Below are 8,730 nucleotides of genomic sequence, written 5' to 3' on the forward strand. Positions count from 1 at the left end.
TTAATATACTTTAAAACAAAATAAACTGATGCCAAATAACCCCAATTTTTTCAAGTACATCATAACAAAGAAATTGATTTATTGTCTATCTTGCTCGATCCGCTGTCTTTTACGATTAATTTCCCAATTGATGATCATAAAAATCCCCCCCAAATTTTTTTTTTTTTTCTCCACATTCCTCTCTTCTTCAATGACATTTATTTAAGTGAAGGAGAAGTTTCTTGTCCACATTAAAAAAAGGGCTCTTCTTGCAAACTAAGGTGCTGCTAACAATCCATCTGTTAAAGCAAATTCCATCAATGTCTGTTGTTAACTTGGCACCATGTCATATTTATATGTTACACTTTTTTTTTTTATATTACTTTCTTTTCTCAAAGAATATGGAGAGCCTTAGATTCTCTGATTTTGTAAGCATTAAAAAGATATTTATTAGCAATCGATATCCATTAAGTTATATTGAACTTGATAATAGTTATAAATAGTATGCAATTTGACCAAAATTATTATTGGCATCCTCATTAAACAATTTTGGTGCACAAGATACATTAGACGTGTTTTCATTATACTATATTCATTGTATGATGTCCGTTGCTCCCTTGTTTGGTATTATGAAAGACAATAAAATATAATGAAAGTTAATTTCATGCCAATGAATTCGTACATTCACAAACAATGACTGAAATTATTGTCAACACAACATGCTGGCATGTCATCTTTGTTTGAGAGGGGTGCTTCTCACGTAGTTGTACAAAATGATCAATATATATTCCCAAAATCTTTGCATTACACATTACTATGCAAACAATATATATACATTGTCAAAGACTATAAGCCCATCATTGTAAACAAAGGGTTAGCCTAGTCTTCTTCTTCTTCTTCTTCCTTGGAGCCTTAATTAGTGAATTGAACAAAATCATCATGCAGTCCTCAACTTCATTCCTCTTTGTCTTCCTTGTTCTTTACCTGTTATCAGCATTTGCCCACCCTGGAGAAGGTGAAGATTACTTGAAGGTTCACAAGTTGCCAGCAACCTCGCCTTATGAAGATGTCCTTTCCTTTGCTTATTATTATCAGAAATGTCCAGAAGCTGAAGCCATTATTAACCAGAAAGTANAATCACAATTGCAGTTTCAAAACGAAGTTTTTTGTGTATAGTAAAATTTTCAAATAGTTACTTTTGGCTCAGTAAAAGTTAATTTTTTTTGGATTTGTGCAATGTATCCTTTGGATAGCAATTCCAAATCACGCTTTTGGCCTATTTCTTTTCTAAAAAAGCACAGTTTTCAAAAACTGAACTAAATTCACTATAATCAAATCATATACAAAGTGTTACGTAATTTAAAATTTTAGTCTATTTGTCTACCTTAATAAGTAAGTTTACGTTGAATTATGATTAAGTTGTCATTTATATTTGTGACTTATTTTCTTGTTATGTAAAATATAGGGATGTGATGGTTCCATTCTTTTGAACCATGAGGGGAGTGAAAGGAAGGCTGATGTCAGCAAGACATTGAGAGGGTTCGAAGTGATTGATGATATCAAAGCAGAGATTGAGAAGAAGTGCCCTAAAATAGTCTCTTGCACAGATATTCTAACAGCAGCTGCTAGGGATGCCACTGTTTCGGTTGGAGGTCCCTATTGGATGGTCCCATATGGAAGGAAAGATGGGCTAGTTTCTTTTGCCAAAGAAGCCCAATTAGTGCCAATGGGTCACGAAGACATTACTTCTCTGGTTGAGTTTTACCAATCCAAGGGTTTGAGTGTGCTGGATTTGGCCATTCTTTCAGGTGAACCAACTAGACCATGGAATCATTCTAGAGAAGACACAGCCAATTACACACCCAATTTTATAATTTGTTGACTTGTGCGGCTCTGAGTGGTATACATTTTTTGCTTAGTTTGACCTACCACTTTATGTTGATCACTTGCAATCGTACAAATCAACAAATTGTGAAATTGAGGTCACATTTAGCATTTCCTGCTAGTACATTAGATTTGGTCCAACTAAGCCTTCTAGGAGTTAATTTTATTGCATATGTCAAGCTATCTTCCCAACACCCCCACATCTCTTTTATTTTGTTTTATTATTTTTATTTAAAGAAAAATCATCTTTTTTATACAAAAATTTTCAATTCTATAAATATTATATCTTAGATTTTCCAATTAAATTTAACAACATGGTGGCATCAACAAATGAACCACATAGTTGAATTTAATTATCTTTAGGAAAAATAACACAATTTATTCTTTATTGATCAATGCAACCACATGATTGAATTTAATCAAAGAACATACACCTTAAACAACTATATCAAGTTTATCCTTCAATGCCAAAGGCCTTTTAGTTGAATTGGCATCTTCTTATGCAAAAAGTGCTTGGGAGTTTAGGGGGAAAAGGGTTTGAACTGTAAAATTAGCAGCATGTTGTAATGATCTCTCCAAAAAAAAAAAAAAAGGTTTATCCTTCAATCATCCACTCCCATCAAATTTATTGCGGCTCTATATCCCTTTACTGTTATACTCACTAATTTATTAGTAAAGTAATATTCTTTAAAACTTTTTCATTTGCAATACCAAAAAAAAAAAAAAAAGTTAAGTGTTCTCTTTGGCCAATTGTAAATACTTAAAATATCACTGTGATGGCCTTTAATTTGTAACACTTATGCAATGTTCTTCAGGGGCACACACTATTGGAAGGGCCTCATGTGGTTCCATACAAGACAGGCTCTTTAACTACAGTGGCACTGGCAAACCAGATCCATCCCTCGATGCACAATATTTGAACTACTTGAAGAGAAAATGCAGATGGTCCTCGGACTATGTTGACCTTGATGCTACAACCCCAAAGACTTTTGATGCTGAATATTATTCTAATCTTCCAAAGAAGATGGGACTCTTATCCACAGATGAAAAGTTGTACTCTGATCCAAGGACTGCACCTCTTGTTAGTGCATTGGCTTACCAACCATCTCTCTTTTTCTACCAGTTTGGGGTGTCCATGGCAAAGCTTGGGAATGTGCAATGCCTCCTTGGGAATGAAGGCGAAATCCGTACCAATTGCAATTTTGTCAACTCCAAATACTAATGTGTTTCTACTATATATGATGATTTTCTTGTGTTTCATGACTTAATCCTTTTACATTGTATTGCTGCTGATGCTATATGAGATATTGTCATTTAAAGATATACAACTTCAAAGTTATCATTTACAATTAGTAGAATAAGTATACGCTTGTTTGTGTTCTAAATACCATCCTTTTTGTTGTAATCTAAAAGTTGAGAAATGTGATTATTTGTTTTTGCTATCTAAAGCTTGAGCAACAAGCTATTCAGGAGGGATAACTATTCATTGTAATAGAAATACACCCAAACAATTAAACAGTTATTCTTATATAATAGTTATTATATTCTTGAGTCTATTATAGTGTACTAAATGTGCCCTAAGTATCTAAAATTTGAATAACAAGCTTTCAATTTTAATTTAAAAGTTGAGAAATGTTATTATTTCTTGGTCACTTTGTTTTTGCTGCTAATCGTAATTATATATAGTCCATCATACAAGCAGCTTAGCTTAAGACAAGTAGAACTGATAATTGAAAATTGTCTTAGATACTAATCCCTTGCGGGTTTAAAGTTCATCACTATGTATTTGAGAGTTTATAAATTGAATGGAATGAAATAAATTATTAAAGAAAAAAAAAACAAAAGGTAATATGATAATTTTTAAAATTTTTTTTTTTTATATCATGTTGGGAAGTCTATGAAATAATGAATGAAAAATAAAAGAAATATATAAATTTATCATTGTAGGTGGTAGGATTCTGGTTCATTTGACTCTTCTACAACGATTTTATTGATGAAGAAAAGCTGCGCATTCTGAGTTTCGGCCCACTTGAAGGGACATTCCATGCTAGACAGTGTTGAGCTCCTCGTTTGGATGAGATAGGTTCGAAGACAGGCCTGAGAAAAAATAAAGATTAGCATCCATGACCAATCAGGCTGGCCCTAACGTTTTGGGCCTTTAGGCGAGGATTAAAATGAGAACTTCTCCAACTTCACTTAAAATACCTACAAAATAAGACACTCTCTTATTAATCAATGTCTTCAAAACAAATTTATTCAATTTTTCTTAAAAGGAAAATTATGACACTACCAAAAAAGAAAAAGTCTCATCGCACGTGCAAAGTACGTGTGAAAATGCCAATTTATATATATATTAGAGTAATTAATATTACTTTTTACTATAATACATAAATTATATAGATTAATGAATATAATGTTTTAATTATATATAAAAAAAGAGCGTTTTAAAATATTCAAAATAAGTGGTAAGATTTTTTTTCTTTTTTTAAAAAGAACAAATTTGGTAAATAAAACTATCTTCCTAGAACCTTCCTTTCAAATCATTTTTCCCATTCCCAAGCTCCCACCCACGTGGCCACATTTGCTCCTCAACTTTCTCATTGCATTTATTCTCTCATATATTTATTTATTTATTTATTACTTCTTTATAGTTTAGTAAGTTTACAATGCTTCTTTCTTCTTATTTCTTCAGACTCTCAACTTTGTCTTCGTCTTCTTCTCAATTCTTCTTTCTTTAGAGGTTAAGGACAATATTTTTGGAATAATAGATTTTGTTTAGACCAAAGAATTTTACGGGGTACCAATATTTACAAGAATGTTCCAGATTTTCTGTTCTTTGGTCACAAATGTATTAGATTTTTTGGAGTTTCATCTCAAACTAATTTTATTTTTCTACTCCCTTTCTTTTTCAAATTCTGGGGCCTTCTCCCACATGGGGGTCTTAGGCAATGACCTAATTGGCCTAGTGGAAGGGCTGGCCCTGCGACCAACCTTGGGGTTGGCTGTGAAGGCTTCGATGATGCACATAGATAAGCTTAGAGGGTGAGGGTTAGACGAGCAAAAAGAAAGAGAGTCATCGGGAGAGTCAAAGAGAGTGAAATGAGAGAGAGCAAGAGAGCCAACCTTGGGGTTGGCTATGAAGGCTTTGATGATGCACATAGATAAGCTTAGAGGGTGAGGGTTAGGCAAGCAAAAAGAAAGAGAGTCATTGGGAGAGTCAGAGAGAGTGAAATGAGAGAGCGAGAGAGCCAACTCATTTACCAAATGGTCTTTCTCCCTTTTATAGAGTGATGTGTGGTTGTAAGTGTTCAAGAAAATAATGTGTTTATAGGTGTTTTTTTAGTGGAACCCCCACAATTATTAATACCTTTAACCTCATATTTGTTATTTATAATATGGATAAGATCAATATTTCACTTCTATTTATATAATGATTGATTGTTCCTCCAAATTTTGGGAGAAATGATTGTTGGGAAAACCTACCAACTTCTTGTGAGAGCATAGTCTCAATCAATATTGTCAACCAAGTGTGGATTTACTAACATCAAAATAGGATGAGTATACAACTATACATACAATTGTGCACTTTTATTTCATTTACACGTTATTTTTTAGAACAAGATCATCTCAATTTCCCTTGGGTCAAAAATCACAATTGCAATTTCAAAACATAATTTTTTGTGTTTGTAAAATTTTCAAATTGTGACTTTTGGTTCAATAAAAGTGATTTTTTTGCATTTGTGCAATGGATCCTCTGAGCAGCAATTCCAATTCATGCTTTTGGCTTGTTACTTTTCAAAAAACATATTTTTCAAAAACTAAACTAAATTCACTCAAATCAGATCATATATAGAGTGTTACGTCATTTAAAATTTTAATCCATTTTTCTACCTTAATAAGTAAGGTCATGTTGAAATATGATTAAGATAGTCATTTATATTTGTGACTTATTTTCTTATTATGTAACATATAGGATATGATGGTTCCATTCTTTTGAACCATGAGGGAAGTGAAAGGAAGGCTGATGTCAGCAAGACATTGAGAGGGTTCAAAGTGATTAATGATATCAAAGCAGAGATTGAGAAGAAATGCCCTAAAACAGTGTCTTGTGTAGATATTCTAACAGCAGCTGCGAGGGATGCCACTGTTTCAGTTGGAGGTCCCTATTGGATGGTCCCATATGGAAGGAAAGATGGGCTAGTTTCTCTTGCCAAAGAAGCCCAGTTGGTGCCAATGGGTCACGAAGACATTACTTCTCTAGTTGAGTTTGCTGGATTAGGCCATTCTTTCAGGTGAACCAACTTGCCCAAAGAATTATTCTATAGACACAACTAATCATACACCCAATTTTATAATTTGTTGACCCATGCAGTTCTGAGTGGTAGACATTTTTTGTATCGTGTGACCTGTCACTTTACGTTGACCACTAACAATCACACAAGCCAATAAGTTGTGAAATTCAGTGTGAGAATGATTGTGTGCATAAGTAGATTGGACTCATATCTATCATTTCTTGTTAGATTTGGTCCAACTAAGCCCTTTAGGAGTTGATTTTATTGCATATGTCAAGCTATCTTCCCAACAGCCCCACATCTCTTTTATTTTGTTTTTTTCTTTTTATTCAAAGAAAAATCACATTTTCTTTTATACAAAAATTTTCAATTTTTTAAATATTATATCTTAGATTTCCCAATTAAATTTAGTCCATAGTGGCATCAACAAATGAACCACATAGTTGAATTTAATTATCTTTAAGAAAATAACACAATTTATTCTCTATTGATCAATGCAACCACATAATTGAATTTAATTAGGGAATGTACTACACCTTAAAATATCACTGTGAAGTCTATGATGGCCTTTAATTTGTAACACTTATGCAATGTTCTTCAGGGTCACACATCATTGGAAGGGCTTCATGTGGTTCCATACAAGACAGGCTATTTAACTACTGTGGCACTGGCAAACCAGATCCATCCCTAAATGCACAATATTTGAACTACTTGAAGAGAAAATGCAGATGGTCCTTGGACTATATGGACCTTGATGCTACAACCCTAAGGACTTTTGATTCTGAATATTATTCTAATCTTCCAAAGAAGATGAGACTCTTATCCACAGATGAAAAGTTGTACACTGATCCAAGGACTGCACCTCTTGTTAATGCATTGGGTGACCAACCATCTTTCTTTTTCTACCAGTTTGGGGTGTCCATGGCAAAGCTTGGGAATGTGCAATGCCTCCTTGGTCATGAGGGTGAAATCCGAACCAACTGCAATTTTGTCAACTCCAAATACTAATGTGTTTCTACTATATATTTATTTATTTATTACTTCTTTACAGTTTAGTAAGTTTACAATGCTTCTTTCTTCTTATTTCTTCAGACTCTCAACTTTGTCTTCATCTTCTTCTCAATTCTTCTTTCTTTAGAGGTTAAGGACGATATTTTTGGAATAATAGATTTTGTTTAAACCAAAGAATTTTACGAGGTACCAATATTTACAAGAATGTTCCAAATTTTTTGTTCTTTGGTCACAGATGTATTAGGTTTTTTGGAATTTCATCTCAAACTAATTTTATTTTTCTACTACCCTTTCTTTTTCAAATTTTGGGGCCTTCTCCCCCATGAGGGTCTTAGGTAATGACCTAATTGGTCTAGTGGAAGGGCTGGCCCTACGACCAACCTTGGGGTTGGCTGTGAAGGCTTCGATGATGCACATAGATAAGCTTAGAGGGTGAGGGTTAGACAAGCAAAAAGAAAGAGATTCATTGGGAGAGTCAGAGAGAGTGAAATGAGAGAGAGCAAGAGAGCCAACCTTGGGGTTGGCTGTGAAGGCTTTAATGATGAACAAAGATAGGCTCAGAGAGTGAGGGTTAGACGAGCACAAAGAAAGAGAGTCATTGGAAGAGTCGAAGAGAGGGAAATGGTAGGGAGCGAGAGAGCCAACCCATTTACCAAATGGTCTTTCTCCTTTTTATAGAGTGATGTGTGGTGGTAAGTGCTCAAGAGAATATACGATTGTATGTGTTTTTGAGTGGACCCCCACAATTATTAATACCTTTAAGCTCATATTTGTACTTGAATAACATCAATATTTCACCTCTATTTATAAAATGATTGATTGTTCCTCCAAATTTTGGGAGGAATGCTTGTTGGGAAAAACTACCAACTTGTGAGTGCATAGTCTTAAGCAATATTGTCAACAAGTGTGGATTTACAAACATCAAAGTAATGGAAGTTAGCCATAACAAATAACGATGCTTTTTTTTTTTGGTGTGTGTGTAGAGAGAATAAATAATGATGCTAAGCTAACAAGATATGTAATATCTTAGCCAAAAAAAATAAAAATAATAACAAGATATGTAATATGGAATCTAAGAAAAAAATTGTCAATTATCAAATTCAGCAAAAAAGAAAAAAAAAACATGCATAATGCACACAATTTATATGGTTTAAAACCTATCCATGTCAAGATCTGACACTCCATTATAAGCAACAAGTTACAACGATTTTCTACTTAAGTTTTATCACACAATTTGAAGTTACACATCAAACTTGGAGAAATACAAGTTGCCTTAGGAAGCTTTACAAAACTCAAACTCGCCGTAATGAATTCTTCCAAACGACTTATTAAAAGAAACTCCAAACACTTTTGAGCAAGAGAGTTAATATTATATCGGAAGCTATTTCGGTTTGTTTAATGGAATGAAATACTTCATTACTGACCAGTACCGGTGTACCGTTTCAGAGTTATTACAATTTCACAATATTATATATATATATATATATTCTTTTTTTATTCAAAAAAACTTATATTATATAAATTAATATATTTAATTATACTTAAAAAATTTACTCTTTTTTAT

The 8,730-nt window shown here is 33.3% G+C and overlaps 2 pseudogenes; both read left to right on the plus strand.

The window, feature by feature from the left end:
- The first annotated feature begins 795 nt into the window (after window positions 1-795).
- Window positions 796-3,311, plus strand: LOC136061331 (peroxidase 7-like; annotated as a pseudogene).
- A 2,106-nt stretch (window positions 3,312-5,417) lies between these two features.
- Window positions 5,418-7,163, plus strand: LOC111988898 (peroxidase 7-like; annotated as a pseudogene).
- The last annotated feature ends 1,567 nt before the right edge of the window (window positions 7,164-8,730 follow it).

The sequence above is a fragment of the Quercus suber genome, unplaced genomic scaffold, assembly GCF_002906115.3.
Source record: "Quercus suber isolate HL8 unplaced genomic scaffold, Cork oak 2.0 scaffold_1507, whole genome shotgun sequence".
Taxonomy (NCBI): domain Eukaryota; kingdom Viridiplantae; phylum Streptophyta; class Magnoliopsida; order Fagales; family Fagaceae; genus Quercus; species Quercus suber.